The following is a 23,729-nucleotide window of genomic DNA, read 5'->3' as shown; positions in this document are numbered from 1 at the left end:
ATCAACAAAATGATTATGACATCAACAAAATGATTATGACATCAACAAAATGATTATGACATCATCAAATGATTATGACATCAACAAAATGATTATGACATCAACAAAATGATTATGACATCATCAAATGATTATGACATCAACAAAATGATTATGACATCATCTAATGATTATGACATCATCAAATGATTATGACATCAACAAAATGATTATGACATCATCTAATGATTATGACATCATCAAATGATTATGACATCAACAAAATGATTATGACATCATCCAATGATTATGACATCAAATGATTATGACATCATCAAATGATTATGACATCAACAAAATGATTATGATATCATCTAATGATTATGACATCATCAAATGATTATGACATCAACAAAATGATTATGACATCATCTAATGATTATTACATCATCAAATGATTATGACATCAACAAAATGATTATGACATCATCTAATGATTATGACATCATCAAATGATTATGACATCAACAAAATGATTATGACATCATCCAATGATTATGACATCATCCAATGATTATGACATCATCAAATCATTATGACATCAACAAAATGATTATGACATCAACAAAATGATTATGACATCATCAAATGATTATGACATCAACAAAATGATTATGACATCATCAAATGATTATGACATCAACAAAATGATTATGACATCATCAAATGATTATGACATCAACAAAATGATTATGACATCATCAAATGATTATGACATCAACAAAATGATTATGACATCATCTAATGATTATGACATCATCAAATGATTATGACATCAACAAAATGATTATGACATCATCTAATGATTATGACATCATCAAATGATTATGACATCAACAAAATGATTATGACATCATCCAATGATTATGACATCAAATGATTATGACATCATCAAATGATTATGACATCAACAAAATGATTATGATATCATCTAATGATTATGACATCATCAAATGATTATGACATCAACAAAATCATTATGACATCATCTAATGATTATTACATCATCAAATGATTATGACATCAACAAAATGATTATGACATCATCTAATGATTATGACATCATCAAATGATTATGACATCAACAAAATGATTATGACATCATCCAATGATTATGACATCATCCAATGATTATGACATCATCAAATCATTATGACATCAACAAAATGATTATGACATCAACAAAATGATTATGACATCATCAAATGATTATGACATCAACAAAATGATTATGACATCATCAAATGATTATGACATCAACAAAATGATTATGACATCATCAAATGATTATGACATCAACAAAATGATTATGACATCATCAAATGATTATGACATCAACAAAATGATTATGACATCTTCAAATGATTATGACATCATCCAATGATTATGACATCAAATGATTATGACATCATCAAATGATTATGACATCAACAAAATGATTATGACATCATCAAATGATTATGACATCAACAAAATGATTATGACATCATCAAATGATTATGACATCAACAAAATGATTATGACATCATCAAATAATTATGACATCATCCAATGATTATGACATCAAATGATTATTGCATCATCAAATGATTATGACATCAACAAAATGATTATGACATCATCTATTGATTATGATATCATCAAATGATTATGACATCATCTAATGATTATGACATCATCAAATGATTATGACATCAACAAAATGGTTATGACATCATCCAATGATTATGACATCAAATGATTATGACATCATCTAATGATTATGACATCATCTAATGATTATGACATCAACAAAATGATTATGACATCAAATGATTATGACATCATCTAATGATTATGACATCATCAAATGATTATGACATCAACAAAATGATTATGACATCATCCAATGATTATGACATCATCAAATGATTATGACATCAACAAAATGATTATTACATCATCCAATGAATATTACATCAAATGATTTTGACATCATCAAATGATTATGACATCAACAAAATGATTATGACTTCATCCAATGATTATGACATCATCCAATGATTATGACATCATCAAATCATTATGAAATCAACAAAATGATTATGACATCATCAAATGATTATGACATCAACAAAATGATTATTACATCATCCAATGATTATGACATCAAATGATTTTGACATCATCAAATGATTATGACATCAACAAAATGATTATGACATCATCCAATGATTATGACATCATCCAATGATTATGACATCAACAAAATGATTATGACATCAACAAAATGATTATGACATCATCAAATGATTATGACATCAACAAAATGATTATGACATCATCAAATGATTATGACATCAACAAAATGATTATGACATCATCAAATGATTATGACATCAACAAAATGATTATGACATCATCAAATGATTATGACATCATCCAATGATTATGACATCAAATGATTATTGCATCATCAAATGATTATGACATCAACAAAATGATTATGACATCATCCAATGATTATGACATCATCCAATGATTACGACATCATCAAATCATTATGACATCAACAAAATGATTATGACATCATCAAATGATTATGACATCAACAAAATGATTATTACATCATCCAATGATTATGACATCAAATGATTTTGACATCATCAAATGATTATGACATCAACAAAATGATTATGACATCATCCAATGATTATGACATCATCCAATGATTATGACTTCATCAAATCATTATGACATCAACAAAATGATTATGACATCATCAAATGATTATGACATCAACAAAATGATTATTACATCATCCAATGTTTATGACATCAAATGATTTTGACATCATCAAATGATTATGACATCAACAAAATGATTATGACAACATCTAATGATTATGACATCATCAAATGATTATGACATCAACAAAATGATTATGACATCATCCAATGATTATGACATCATCAAATGATTATGACATCAACAAAATGATTATGACATCATCCAATGATTATGACATCAAGAAAATGATTATGGCATCATCAAATGATTATGACATCAACAAAATGATTATGGCATCATCAAATGATTATGACATCAACAAAATGATTATGACATCATCAAATGATTATGATATCAACAAAATGATTATGACATCATCCAATGATTATGACATCAAATGATTATGACATCATCAAATGATTATGACATCAACAAAATGATTATGACATCATCAAATGATAATGACATCAACAAAATGATTATGACATCATCCAATGATTATGACATCAAATGATTATGACATCAACAAAATGATTATGGCATCATCCAATGATTATGACATCATCCAATGATTATGACATCATCAAATCATTATGACATCAACAAAATGATTATGACATCAGCAAAATGATTATGACATCATCAAATGATTATGACATCAACAAAATGATTATGACATCATCCAATGATTATGACATCAAAAAATTTTGACATCATCAAATGATTATGACAACAACAAAATGATTATGACATCATCCAATGATTATGACATTATCCAATGATTATGACATCATCAAATGATTATGACATCAACAAAATGATTATGACATCATCAAATGATAATGACATCAACAAAATGATTATGACATCATCCAATGATTATGACATCAAATGATTATGACATCAACAAAATGATTATGACATCATCCAATGATTATGACATCATCTAATGATTATGACATCATCAAATCATTATGACATCAACAAAATGATTATGACATCAGCAAAATGATTATGACATCATCAAATGTTTATGACATCAACAAAATGATTATGACATCATCCAATGATTATGCCATCAAATAATTTTGACATCATCAAATGATTATGACATCAACAAAATGATTATGACATCATCCAATGATTATGACATCATCCAATGATTATGACATCATCAAATCATTATGACATAAACAAAATGATTATGACATCATGAAATGATTATGACATCAAAAAATGATTATTACATCATCCAATGATTATGACATCAAATGATTTTGACATCATCAAATGATTTTGACATCAACAAAATGATTATGACATCATCCAATGATTATGACATCATCCAATGATTATGACATCAAATGATCATGACATCATCAAATGATTATGACATCAACAAAATGATGATGAAATCATCCAATGATTATGACATCATCCAATGATTATGACATCAACAAAATGATTATGACATCAACAAAATGATTATGACATCAACAAAATGATTATGACATCATCAAATGATTATGACATCAACAAAATGATTATGACATCAACAAAATGATTATGACATCATCAAATGATTATGACATCAACAAAATGATTATGACATCATCTAATGATTATGACATCATCAAATGATTATGACATCAACAAAATGATTATGACATCATCTAATGATTATGACATCATCAAATGATTATGACATCAACAAAATGATTATGACATCATCCAATGATTATGACATCAAATGATTATGACATCATCAAATGATTATGACATCAACAAAATGATTATGATATCATCTAATGATTATGACATCATCAAATGATTATGACATCAACAAAATGATTATGACATCATCTAATGATTATTACATCATCAAATGATTATGACATCAACAAAATGATTATGACATCATCTAATGATTATGACATCATCAAATGATTATGACATCAACAAAATGATTATGACATCATCCAATGATTATGACATCATCCAATGATTATGACATCATCAAATCATTATGACATCAACAAAATGATTATGACATCAACAAAATGATTATGACATCATCAAATGATTATGACATCAACAAAATGATTATGACATCATCAAATGATTATGACATCAACAAAATGATTATGACATCATCAAATGATTATGACATCAACAAAATGATTATGACATCATCAAATGATTATGACATCAACAAAATGATTATGACATCATCTAATGATTATGACATCATCAAATGATTATGACATCAACAAAATGATTATGACATCATCTAATGATTATGACATCATCAAATGATTATGACATCAACAAAATGATTATGACATCATCCAATGATTATGACATCAAATGATTATGACATCATCAAATGATTATGACATCAACAAAATGATTATGATATCATCTAATGATTATGACATCATCAAATGATTATGACATCAACAAAATCATTATGACATCATCTAATGATTATTACATCATCAAATGATTATGACATCAACAAAATGATTATGACATCATCTAATGATTATGACATCATCAAATGATTATGACATCAACAAAATGATTATGACATCATCCAATGATTATGACATCATCCAATGATTATGACATCATCAAATCATTATGACATCAACAAAATGATTATGACATCAACAAAATGATTATGACATCATCAAATGATTATGACATCAACAAAATGATTATGACATCATCAAATGATTATGACATCAACAAAATGATTATGACATCATCAAATGATTATGACATCAACAAAATGATTATGACATCATCAAATGATTATGACATCAACAAAATGATTATGACATCTTCAAATGATTATGACATCATCCAATGATTATGACATCAAATGATTATGACATCATCAAATGATTATGACATCAACAAAATGATTATGACATCATCAAATGATTATGACATCAACAAAATGATTATGACATCATCAAATGATTATGACATCAACAAAATGATTATGACATCATCAAATAATTATGACATCATCCAATGATTATGACATCAAATGATTATTGCATCATCAAATGATTATGACATCAACAAAATGATTATGACATCATCCAATGATTATGACATCATCCAATGATTACGACATCATCAAATCATTATGACATCAACAAAATGATTATGACATCATCAAATGATTATGACATCAACAAAATGATTATTACATCATCCAATGATTATGACATCAAATGATTTTGACATCATCAAATGATTATGACATCAACAAAATGATTATGACATCATCCAATGATTATGACATCATCCAATGATTATGACTTCATCAAATCATTATGACATCAACAAAATGATTATGACATCATCAAATGATTATGACATCAACAAAATGATTATTACATCATCCAATGTTTATGACATCAAATGATTTTGACATCATCAAATGATTATGACATCAACAAAATGATTATGACAACATCTAATGATTATGACATCATCAAATGATTATGACATCAACAAAATGATTATGACATCATCCAATGATTATGACATCATCAAATGATTATGACATCAACAAAATGATTATGACATCATCCAATGATTATGACATCAAGAAAATGAATATGGCATCATCAAATGATTATGACATCAACAACATGATTATGGCATCATCAAATGATTATGACATCAACAAAATGATTATGACATCATCAAATGATTACGATATCAACAAAATGATTATGACATCATCCAATGATTATGACATCAAATGATTATGACATCATCAAATGATTATGACATCAACAAAATGATTATGACATCATCAAATGATAATGACATCAACAAAATGATTATGACATCATCCAATGATTATGACATCAAATGATTATGACATCAACAAAATGATTATGACATCATCCAATGATTATGACATCATCCAATGATTATGACATCATCAAATCATTATGACATCAACAAAATGATTATGACATCAGCAAAATGATTATGACATCATCAAATGATTATGACATCAACAAAATGATTATGACATCATCCAATGATTATGACATCAAAAAATTTTGACATCATCAAATGATTATGACAACAACAAAATGATTATGACATCATCCAATGATTATGACATTATCCAATGATTATGACATCATCAAATGATTATGACATCAACAAAATGATTATGACATCATCAAATGATAATGACATCAACAAAATGATTATGACATCATCCAATGATTATGACATCAAATGATTATGACATCAACAAAATGATTATGACATCATCCAATGATTATGACATCATCTAATGATTATGACATCATCAAATCATTATGACATCAACAAAATGATTATGACATCAGCAAAATGATTATGACATCATCAAATGTTTATGACATCAACAAAATGATTATGACATCATCCAATGATTATGCCATCAAATAATTTTGACATCATCAAATGATTATGACATCAACAAAATGATTATGACATCATCCAATGATTATGACATCATCCAATGATTATGACATCATCAAATCATTATGACATAAACAAAATGATTATGACATCATGAAATGATTATGACATCAAAAAATGATTATTACATCATCCAATGATTATGACATCAAATGATTTTGACATCATCAAATGATTTTGACATCAACAAAATGATTATGACATCATCCAATGATTATGACATCATCCAATGATTATGACATCAAATGATCATGACATCATCAAATGATTATGACATCAACAAAATGATGATGAAATCATCCAATGATTATGACATCATCCAATGATTATGACATCAACAAAATGATTATGACATCAACAAAATGATTATGACATCAACAAAATGATTATGACATCATCAAATGATTATGACATCAACAAAATGATTATGACATCAACAAAATGATTATGACATCATCTAATGATTATGACATCATCAAATGATTATGACATCAACAAAATGATTATGACATCATCCAATGATTATGACATCAAATGATTATGACATCATCAAATGATTATGACATCAACAAAATGATTATGATATCATCTAATGATTATGACATCATCAAATGATTATGACATCAACAAAATCATTATGACATCATCTAATGATTATTACATCATCAAATGATTATGACATCAACAAAATGATTATGACATCATCTAATGATTATGACATCATCAAATGATTATGACATCAACAAAATGATTATGACATCATCCAATGATTATGACATCATCCAATGATTATGACATCATCAAATCATTATGACATCAACAAAATGATTATGACATCAACAAAATGATTATGACATCATCAAATGATTATGACATCAACAAAATGATTATGACATCATCAAATGATTATGACATCAACAAAATGATTATGACATCATCAAATGATTATGACATCAACAAAATGATTATGACATCATCAAATGATTATGACATCAACAAAATGATTATGACATCATCTAATGATTATGACATCATCAAATGATTATGACATCAACAAAATGATTATGACATCATCTAATGATTATGACATCATCAAATGATTATGACATCAACAAAATGATTATGACATCATCCAATGATTATGACATCAAATGATTATGACATCATCAAATGATTATGACATCAACAAAATGATTATGATATCATCTAATGATTATGACATCATCAAATGATTATGACATCAACAAAATCATTATGACATCATCTAATGATTATTACATCATCAAATGATTATGACATCAAAAAAATGATTATGACATCATCTAATGATTATGACATCATCAAATGATTATGACATCAACAAAATGATTATGACATCATCCAATGATTATGACATCATCCAATGATTATGACATCATCAAATCATTATGACATCAACAAAATGATTATGACATCAACAAAATGATTATGACATCATCAAATGATTATGACATCAACAAAATGATTATGACATCATCAAATGATTATGACATCAACAAAATGATTATGACATCATCAAATGATTATGACATCAACAAAATGATTATGACATCATCAAATGATTATGACATCAACAAAATGATTATGACATCTTCAAATGATTATGACATCATCCAATGATTATGACATCAAATGATTATGACATCATCAAATGATTATGACATCAACAAAATGATTATGACATCATCAAATGATTATGACATCAACAAAATGATTATGACATCATCAAATGATTATGACATCAACAAAATGATTATGACATCATCAAATAATTATGACATCATCCAATGATTATGACATCAAATGATTATTGCATCATCAAATGATTATGACATCAACAAAATGATTATGACATCATCCAATGATTATGACATCATCCAATGATTACGACATCATCAAATCATTATGACATCAACAAAATGATTATGACATCATCAAATGATTATGACATCAACAAAATGATTATTACATCATCCAATGATTATGACATCAAATGATTTTGACATCATCAAATGATTATGACATCAACAAAATGATTATGACATCATCCAATGATTATGACATCATCCAATGATTATGACTTCATCAAATCATTATGACATCAACAAAATGATTATGACATCATCAAATGATTATGACATCAGCAAAATGATTATTACATCATCCAATGTTTATGACATCAAATGATTTTGACATCATCAAATGATTATGACATCAACAAAATGATTATGACAACATCTAATGATTATGACATCATCAAATGATTATGACATCAACAAAATGATTATGACATCATCCAATGATTATGACATCATCAAATGATTATGACATCAACAAAATGATTATGACATCATCCAATGATTATGACATCAAGAAAATGATTATGGCATCATCAAATGATTATGACATCAACAAAATGATTATGGCATCATCAAATGATTATGACATCAACAAAATGATTATGACATCATCAAATGATTATGATATCAACAAAATGATTATGACATCATCCAATGATTATGACATCAAATGATTATGACATCATCAAATGATTATGACATCAACAAAATGATTATGACATCATCAAATGATAATGACATCAACAAAATGATTATGACATCATCCAATGATTATGACATCAAATGATTATGACATCAACAAAATGATTATGACATCATCCAATGATTATGACATCATCCAATGATTATGACATCATCAAATCATTATGACATCAACAAAATGATTATGACATCAGCAAAATGATTATGACATCATCAAATGATTATGACATCAACAAAATGATTATGACATCATCCAATGATTATGACATCAAAAAATTTTGACATCATCAAATGATTATGACAACAACAAAATGATTATGACATCATCCAATGATTATGACATTATCCAATGATTATGACATCATCAAATGATTATGACATCAACAAAATGATTATGACATCATCAAATGATAATGACATCAACAAAATGATTATGACATCATCCAATGATTATGACATCAAATGATTATGACATCAACAAAATGATTATGACATCATCCAATGATTATGACATCATCTAATGATTATGACATCATCAAATCATTATGACATCAACAAAATGATTATGACATCAGCAAAATGATTATGACATCATCAAATGTTTATGACATCAACAAAATGATTATGACATCATCCAATGATTATGCCATCAAATAATTTTGACATCATCAAATGATTATGACATCAACAAAATGATTATGACATCATCCAATGATTATGACATCATCCAATGATTATGACATCATCAAATCATTATGACATAAACAAAATGATTATGACATCATGAAATGATTATGACATCAAAAAATGATTATTACATCATCCAATGATTATGACATCAAATGATTTTGACATCATCAAATGATTTTGACATCAACAAAATGATTATGACATCATCCAATGATTATGACATCATCCAATGATTATGACATCAAATGATCATGACATCATCAAATGATTATAACATCAACAAAATGATGATGACATCATCCAATGATTATGACATCATCCAATGATTATGACATCAACAAAATGATTATGACATCAACAAAATGATTATGACATCAACAAAATGATTATGACATCATCAAATGATTATGACATCAACAAAATGATTATGACATCAACAAAATGATTATGACATCATCAAATGATTATGACATCAACAAAATGATTATGACATCATCTAATGATTATGACATCATCAAATGATTATGACATCAACAAAATGATTATGACATCATCTAATGATTATGACATCATCAAATGATTATGACATCAACAAAATGATTATGACATCATCCAATGATTATGACATCAAATGATTATGACATCATCAAATGATTATGACATCAACAAAATGATTATGATATCATCTAATGATTATGACATCATCAAATGATTATGACATCAACAAAATCATTATGACATCATCTAATGATTATTACATCATCAAATGATTATGACATCATCTAATGATTATGACATCATCAAATGATTATGACATCAACAAAATGATTATGACATCATCCAATGATTATGACATCATCCAATGATTATGACATCATCAAATCATTATGACATCAACAAAATGATTATGACATCAACAAAATGATTATGACATCATCAAATGATTATGACATCAACAAAATGATTATGACATCATCAAATGATTATGACATCAACAAAATGATTATGACATCATCAAATGATTATGACATCAACAAAATGATTATGACATCATCAAATGATTATGACATCAACAAAATGATTATGACATCATCTAATGATTATGACATCATCAAATGATTATGACATCAACAAAATGATTATGACATCATCTAATGATTATGACATCATCAAATGATTATGACATCAACAAAATGATTATGACATCATCCAATGATTATGACATCAAATGATTATGACATCATCAAATGATTATGACATCAACAAAATGATTATGATATCATCTAATGATTATGACATCATCAAATGATTATGACATCAACAAAATCATTATGACATCATCTAATGATTATTACATCATCAAATGATTATGACATCAACAAAATGATTATGACATCATCTAATGATTATGACATCATCAAATGATTATGACATCAACAAAATGATTATGACATCATCCAATGATTATGACATCATCCAATGATTATGACATCATCAAATCATTATGACATCAACAAAATGATTATGACATCAACAAAATGATTATGACATCATCAAATGATTATGACATCAACAAAATGATTATGACATCATCAAATGATTATGACATCAACAAAATGATTATGACATCATCAAATGATTATGACATCAACAAAATGATTATGACATCATCAAATGATTATGACATCAACAAAATGATTATGACATCTTCAAATGATTATGACATCATCCAATGATTATGACATCAAATGATTATGACATCATCAAATGATTATGACATCAACAAAATGATTATGACATCATCCAATGATTATGACATCAAATGATTATGACATCATCAAATGATTATGACATCAACAAAATGATTATGGCATCATCAAATGATTATGACATCAGCAAAATGATTATGACATCATCCAATGATTATGACATCAACAAAATGATTATGACATCATCAAATGATTATGACATCAACAAAATGATTATAACATCATCCAATGATTATGACATCAAATGATTATGACAACATCAAATGATTATGACATCAACAAAATGATTATGACATCATCCAATGATTATGACATCAAATGATTATGACATCATCAAATGATTATGACATCAACAAAATGATTATGACATCATCTAATGATTATGACATTATCAAATGATTATGACATCATCTAATGATTATGACATCATCCAATGATTATGACATCAACAAAATGAATATGACTTCAACAAAATGATTATGACATCATCAAATGATTATGACATCAACAAAATGATTATGACATCATCAAATGATTATGACATCAACAAAATGATTATGACATCATCAAATGATTATGACATCAACAAAATGATTATGACATCATCAAATGATTATGACATCATCCAATGAGTATGACATCAAATGATTATTGCATCATCAAATGATTATGACATCATCCAATGATTATGACATCATCCAATGATTATGACATCATCCAATGATTATGACATCATCAAATCATTATGACATCAACAAAATGATTATGACATCATCAAATGATTATGACATCAACAAAATGATTATTACATCATCCAATGATTATGACATCAAATGATTTTGACATCATCAAATGATTATGACATCAACAAAATGATTATGACATCATCCAATGATTATGACATCATCCAATGATTATGACTTCATCAAATCATTATGACATCAACAAAATGATTATGACATCATCAAATGATTATGACATCAACAAAATGATTATTACATCATCCAATGATTATGACATCAAATGATTTTGACATCATCAAATGATTATGACATCAACAAAATGATTATGTCATCATCCAATGATTATGACATCATCCAATGATTATGACATCATCCAATGATTATGACATCAACAAAATGATTATGACATCAACAAAATGATTATGACAACATCTAATGATTATGACATCATCAAATGATTATGACATCAACAAAATGATTATGACATCATCCAATGATTAAGACATCATCAAATGATTATGACATCAACACAATGATTATGACATCATCCAATGATTATGACATCAACAAAATGATTATGGCATCATCAAATGATTATGACATCAATAAAATGATTATGGCATCATCAAATGATTATGACATCAACAAAATGATTATGACATCATCAAATGATTATGATATCAACAAAATGATTATGACATCATCCAATGATTATGACATCAAATGATTATGACATCATCAAATGATTATGACATCAAGAAAATGATTATGACATCATCAAATGATTATGACATCAACAAAATGATTATGACATCATCCAATGATTATGACATCAAATGATTATGACATCAACAAATTGATTATGACATCATCCAATGATTATGACATCATCCAATGATTATGACATCATCAAATCATTATGACATCAACAAAATGATTATGACATCAACAAAATGATTATGACATCATCAAATGATTATGACATTAACAAAATGATTATGACATCATCCAATGATTATGACATCAAATAATTTTGACATCATCAAATGATTATGACATCAACAAAATGATTATGACATCATCCAATGATTATGACATCATCCAATGATTATGACATCATCAAATCATTATGACATCATCAAAATGATTATGACATCATCAAATGATTATGACATCAACAAAATGATTATTACATCATCCAATGATTATGACATCAAATGATTTTGACATCATCAAATGATTATGACATCAACAAAATGATTATGACATCATCCAATGATTATGACATCATCCAATGATTATGACATCAAATGATTATGACATCATCAAATGATTATGACATCATCCCATGATTATGACATCAACAAAATGATTATGACATCAACAAAATGATTATGACATCATCAAATGATTATGACATCAACAAAATGATTATGACATCATCAAATGATTATGACATCAACAAAATGATTATGACATCATCAAATGATTATGACATCAACAAAATGATTATGACATCATCAAATGATTATGACATCAACAAAATGATTATGACATCAATTGATTATTGCATCATCAAATGATTATGACATCAACAAAATGATTATGACATCATCCAATGATTATGACATCATATGATTTTGCCATCATCAAATGATTATGACATCAACAAAATGATTATGACATCATCCAATGATTATGACATCATCCAATGATTATGACATCATCAAATCATTATGACATCAACAAAATGATTATGACATCAACAAAATGATTATGACATCAACAAAATGATTATGACATCATCAATTGATTATGACATCAACAAAATGATTATGACATCATCAAATGATTATGACATCAAATGATTATGACATCATCAAATGATTATGACATCAACAAAATGATTATGGCATCATCAAATGATTATGACATCAGCAAAATGATTATGACATCATCCAATGATTATGACATCAACAAAATGATTATGACATCATCAAATGATTATGACATCAACAAAATGATTATAACATCATCTAATGATTATGACATCATCTAATGATTATGACATCAACAAAATGATTATGACATCATCCAATGATTGTGACATCAAATGATTATGACATCATCAAATGATTATGACATCAACAAAATGATTATGACATCATCAAATGATTATGACATCAAATGATTATGACATCATCAAATGATTATGACATCAACAAAATGATTATGACATCATCTAATGATTATGACATTATCAAATGATTATGACATCATCTAATGATTATGACATCATCCAATGATTATGACATCAACAAAATGAATATGACTTCAACAAAATGATTATGACATCATCAAATGATTATGACATCAACAAAATGATTATGACATCATCAAATGATTATGACATCAACAAAATGATTATGACATCATCAAATGATTATGACATCAACAAAATGATTATGACATCATCAAATGATTATGACATCATCCAATGAGTATGACATCAAATGATTATTGCATCGTCAAATGATTATGACATCATCCAATGATTATGACATCATCCAATGATTATGACATCATCAAATCATTATGACATCAACAAAATGATTATGACATCATCCAATGATTATGACATCATCCAATGATTATGACATCAAATGATCATGACATCATCAAATGATTATGACATCAACAAAATGATGATGACATCATCCAATGATTATGACATCATCCAATGATTATGACATCATCAAATCATTATGACATAAACAAAATGATTATGACATCATCTAATGATTATGACATCATCAAATGATTATGACATCAACAAAATGATTATGACAACATCCCATGATTATGACATCAAATGATTATGACATCATCAAATGATTATGACATCATCAAATGATTATGACATCAACAAAATGATTATGACATCAACAAAATGATTATGACATCAAAAAAATGATTATGACATCATCAAATGATTATGACATCAACAAAATGATTATGACATCAACAAAATGATTATGACACCATCAAATGATTATGACATCAACAAAATGATTATGACATCATCTAATGATTATGACATCATCAAATGATTATGACATCAACAAAATGATTATGACATCATCTAATGATTATGACATCATCAAATGATTATGACATCAACAAAATGATTATGACATCATCCAATGATTATGACATCAAATGATTATGACATCATCAAATGATTATGACATCAACAAAATGATTATGATATCATCTAATGATTATGACATCATCAAATGATTATGACATCAACAAAATCATTATGACATCATCTAATGATTATTACATCATCAAATGATTATGACATCAACAAAATGATTATGACATCATCTAATGATTATGACATCATCAAATGATTATGACATCAACAAAATGATTATGACATCATCCAATGATTATGACATCATCCAATGATTATGACATCATCAAATCATTATGACATCAACAAAATGATTATGAAATCAACAAAATGATTATGACATCATCAAATGATTATGACATCAACAAAATGATTATGACATCATCAAATGATTATGACATCAACAAAATGATTATGACATCTTCAAATGATTATGACATCATCCAATGATTATGACATCAAATGATTATGACATCATCAAATGATTATGACATCAACAAAATGATTATGACATCATCCAATGATTATGACATCAAATGATTATGACATCATCAAATGATTATGACATCAACAAAATGATTATGGCATCATCAAATGATTATGACATCAGCAAAATGATTATGACATCATCCAATGATTATGACATCAACAAAATGATTATGACATCATCAAATGATTATGACATCAACAAAATGATTATAACATCATCCAATGATTATGACATCATATGATTATGACAACATCAAATGATTATGACATCAACAAAATGATTATGACATCATCCAATGATTATGACATCAAATGATTATGACATCATCAAATGATTATGACATCAACAAAATGATTATGACATCATCTAATGATTATGACATTATCAAATGATTATGACATCATCTAATGATTATGACATCATCCAATGATTATGACATCAACAAAACGAATATGACTTCAACAAAATGATTATGACATCATCAAATGATTATGACATCAACAAAATGATTATGACATCATCAAATGATTATGACATCAACAAAATGATTATGACATCATCAAATGATTATGACATCAACAAAATGATTATGACATCATCAAATGATTATGACATCATCCAATGAGTATGACATCATCCAATGATTATGACATCATCCAATGATTATGACATCATCAAATCATTATGACATCAACAAAATGATTATGACATCATCAAATGATTATGACATCAACAAAATGATTATTACATCATCCAATGATTATGACATCAAATGATTTTGACATCATCAAATGATTATGACATCAACAAAATGATTATGACATCATCCAATGATTATGACATCATCCAATGATTATGACTTCATCAAATCATTATGACATCAACAAAATGATTATGACATCATCAAATGATTATGACATCAACAAAATGATTATTACATCATCCAATGATTATGACATCAAATGATTTTGACATCATCAAATGATTATGACATCAACAAAATGATTATGTCATCATCCAATGATTATGACATCATCCAATGATTATGACATCATCCAATGATTATGACATCAACAAAATGATTATGACATCAACAAAATGATTATGACAACATCTAATGATTATGACATCATCAAATGATTATGACATCAACAAAATGATTATGACATCATCCAATGATTAAGACATCATCAAATGATTATGACATCAACACAATGATTATGACATCATCCAATGATTATGACATCAACAAAATGATTATGGCATCATCAAATGATTATGACATCAATAAAATGATTATGGCATCATCAAATGATTATGACATCAACAAAATGATTATGACATCATCAAATGATTATGATATCAACAAAATGATTATGACATCATCCAATGATTATGACATCAAATGATTATGACATCATCAAATGATTATGACATCAAGAAAATGATTATGACATCATCAAATGATTATGACATCAACAAAATGATTATGACATCATCCAATGATTATGACATCAAATGATTATGACATCAACAAAATGATTATGACATCATCCAATGATTATGACATCATCCAATGATTATGACATCATCAAATCATTATGACATCAACAAAATGATTATGACATCAACAAAATGATTATGACATCATCAAATGATTATGACATTAACAAAATGATTATGACATCATCCAATGATTATGACATCAAATAATTTTGACATCATCAAATGATTATGACATCAACAAAATGATTATGACATCATCCAATGATTATGACATCATCCAATGATTATGACATCATCAAATCATTATGACATCATCAAAATGATTATGACATCATCAAATGATTATGACATCAACAAAATGATTATTACATCATCCAATGATTATGACATCAAATGATTTTGACATCATCAAATGATTATGACATCAACAAAATGATTATGACATCATCCAATGATTATGACATCATCCAATGATTATGACATCAAATGATTATGACATCATCAAATGATTATGACATCATCCCATGATTATGACATCAACAAAATGATTATGACATCAACAAAATGATTATGACATCATCAAATGATTATGACATCAACAAAATGATTATGACATCATCAAATGATTATGACATCAACAAAATGATTATGACATCATCAAATGATTATGACATCAACAAAATGATTATGACATCATCAAATGATTATGACATCAACAAAATGATTATGACATCAATTGATTATTGCATCATCAAATGATTATGACATCAACAAAATGATTATGACATCATCCAATGATTATGACATCATATGATTTTGCCATCATCAAATGATTATGACATCAACAAAATGATTATGACATCATCCAATGATTATGACATCATCCAATGATTATGACATCATCAAATCATTATGACATCAACAAAATAATTATGACATCAACAAAATGATTATGACATCAACAAAATGATTATGACATCATCAATTGATTATGACATCAACAAAATGATTATGACATCATCCAATGATTATGACATCAAATGATTATGACATCATCAAATGATTATGACATCAACAAAATGAATATGGCATCATCAAATGATTATGACATCAGCAAAATGATTATGACATCATCCAATGATTATGACATCAACAAAATGATTATGACATCATCAAATGATTATGACATCAACAAAATGATTATAACATCATCTAATGATTATGACATCATCTAATGATTATGACATCAACAAAATGATTATGACATCATCCAATGATTATGACATCATCAAATGATTATGACATCAAGAAAATGATTATGACATCATCCAATGATTATGACATCAAATGATTATGACATCATCAAATGATTATGACATCAACAAAATGATTATGACATCATCTAATGATTATGACATTATCAAATGATTATGACATCATCTAATGATTATGACATCATCCAATGATTATGACATCAACAAAATGAATATGACTTCAACAAAATGATTATGACATCATCAAATGATTATGACATCAACAAAATGATTATGACATCATCAAATGATTATGACATCAACAAAATGATTATGACATCATCAAATGATTATGACATCAACAAAATGATTATGACATCATCAAATGATTATGACATCATCCAATGAGTATGACATCAAATGATTATTGCATCGTCAAATGATTATGACATCATCCAATGATTATGACATCATCCAATGATTATGACATCATCAAATCATTATGACATCAACAAAATGATTATGACATCATCAAATGATTATGACATCAACAAAATGATTATTACATCATCCAATGATTATGACATCAAATGATTTTGACATCATCAAATGATTATGACATCAACAAAATGATTATGACATCATCCAATGATTATGACTTCATCAAATGATTATGACATCAACAAAATGATTATGACATCATCAAATGATTATGACATCAACAAAATGATTATTACATCATCCAATGATTATGACATCAAATGATTTTGACATCATCAAATGATTATGACATCAACAAAATGATTATGTCATCATCCAATGATTATGACATCATCCAATGATTATGACATCATCCAATGATTATGACATCAACAAAATGATTATGACATCAACAAAATGATTATGACAATATCTAATGATTATGACATCATCAAATGATTATGACATCAACAAAATGATTATGACATCATCCAATGATTAAGACATCATCAAATGATTATGACATCAACACAATGATTATGACATCATCCAATGATTATGACATCAACAAAATGATTATGGCATCATCAAATGATTATGACATCATTAAAATGATTATGGCATCATCAAATGATTATGACATCAACAAAATGATTATGACATCATCAAATGATTATGATATCAACAAAATGATTATGACATCAATGATTATGACATCATCAAATGATTATGACATCAAGAAAATGATTATGACATCATCAAATGATTATGACATCAACAAAATGATTATGACATCATCCAATGATTATGACATCATCCAATGATTATGACATCATCAAATCATTATGACATCAACAAAATGATTATGACATCAACAAAATGATTATGACATCATCAAATGATTATGACATTAACAAAATGATTATGACATCATCCAATGATTATGACATCAAATAATTTTGACATCATCAAATGATTATGACATCAACAAAATGATTATCACATCATCCAATGATTATGACATCATCCAATGATTATGACATCATCAAATCATTATGACATCATCAAAATGATTATGACATCATCAAATGATTATGACATCAACAAAATGATTATTACATCATCCAATGATTATGACATCAAATGATTTTGACATCATCAAATGATTATGACATCAACAAAATGATTATGACATCATCCAATGATTATGACATCATCCAATGATTATGACATCAAATGATTATGACATCATCAAATGATTATGACATCATCCCATGATTATGACATCAACAAAATGATTATGACATCAACAAAATGATTATGACATCATCAAATGATTATGACATCAACAAAATGATTATGACATCATCAAATGATTATGACATCAACAAAATGATTATGACATCATCAAATGATTATGACATCAACAAAATGATTATGACATCATCAAATGATTATGACATCAACAAAATGATTATGACATCAATTGATTATTGCATCATCAAATGATTATGACATCAACAAAATGATTATGACATCATCCAATGATTATGACATCATATGATTTTGCCATCATCAAATGATTATGACATCAACAAAATGATTATGACATCATCCAATGATTATGACGTCATCCAATGATTATGACATCATCAAATCATTATGACATCAACAAAATGATTATGACATCAACAAAATGATTATGACATCAACAAAATGATTATGACATCATCAATTGATTATGACATCAACAAAATGATTATGACATCATCAAATGATTATGACATCAACAAAATGATTATGACATCATCCAATGATTATGACATCAAATGATTATGACATCATCAAATGATTATGACATCAACAAAATGATTATGACATCATCCAATGATTATGACATCAAATGATTATGACATCATCAAATCATTATGACATCAACAAAATGATTATGACATCATCTAATGATTATGACATCATCCAATGATTATGACATCATCAAATCATTATGACATCAACTAAATGATTATGACGTCAACAAAATGATTATGACATCATCAAATCATTATGACATCATCAAATGATTATGACATCAACAAAATGATTATTACATCATCCAATGATTATTACATCAAATGATTTTGACATCATCAAATGATTATGACATCAACAAAATGATTATGACATCATCCAATGATTATGACATCATCCAATGATTATGACATCAACAAAATGATTATGACATCAACAAAATGATTATGACATCATCAAATGATTATGACATCAACAAAATGATTATGACATCATCCAATGAATATGACATCAAATGATTTTGACATCATCAAATGATTATGACATCAAATGATTATGACATCAAAAAAATGATTACGACATCATCTAATGATTATGACATCATCAAATGATTATGACATCATCTAATGATTATGACATCATCAAATGATTATGACATCAACAAAATGGTTATGACATCATCCAATGATTATGACATCAAATGATTATGACATCATCTAATGATTATGACATCATCAAATGATTATGACATCAACAAAATGATTATGACATCAAATGATTATGACATCATCTAATGACTATGACATCATCAAATGATTATGACATCATCAAATGATTATGACATCAACAAAATGATTATGACATCATCCAATGATTATGACATCAACAAATGATTATGACATCAACAAAATGATTATGACATCATCCAATGATTATGACATCAACAAAATGATTATGGCATAATCAAATGATTATGACATCAACAAAATGATTATGGCATCATCAAATGATTGTGACATCAACAAAACGATTATGACATCATCTAATGATTATGACATCATCAAATGAATATGACATCAACAAAATGATTATGACATCATCCAATGATTATGACATCAAATGATTATGTCATCAGCAAATGATTATGACATCAACAAAATGATTATGACATCATCCAATGATTATGACATCAAATGATTATGACATCATCAAATGATTATGACATCAACAAAATGATTATGACATCATCCAATGATTATGAGATGAAATGATTATGACATCATCAAATGATTATGACATCAAATGATTATGACATCATCCAGTGATTATGACATCAAATGATTATGACATCATCAAATCATTATGACATCAACAAAATGATTCTGACATCAACAAAATGATTATGACATCATCAAATGATTATGACATCAACAAAATGATTATGACATCATCCAATGATTATGACATCAAATGATTATGACATCAACAAAATGATTATGACATCATCCAATGATTATGACATCAAATGATTATGACATCATCAAATGATTATGACATCAACAAAATGATTATGACATCATCCAATGATTATGACATCATCCAATGATTATGATATCATCAAAATGATTATGACATCATCAAATGATTATGACATCATCAAATGATTATGACATCAACAAAATGATTATGACATCATCAAATGATTATGACATCAACAAAATGATTATGACATCATCCATTGATTATGACATCAAATGATTATGACATCATCAAATGATTATGACATCAACAAAATGATTATGGCATCATCAAATGATTATGACATCAACAAAATGATTATGACATCATCCAATGATTATGACATCAAATGATTATG

Source organism: Dendrobates tinctorius, unplaced genomic scaffold (assembly GCF_039654945.1).
Source record: "Dendrobates tinctorius isolate UK_male_01 unplaced genomic scaffold, ASM3965494v1 ptg000019l, whole genome shotgun sequence".
In the NCBI taxonomy this organism is placed as follows: Eukaryota; Metazoa; Chordata; class Amphibia; order Anura; family Dendrobatidae; genus Dendrobates; species Dendrobates tinctorius.
The sequence above is the reverse complement of the archived record's forward strand: the minus strand, read 5'-3'. Positions refer to the sequence as shown.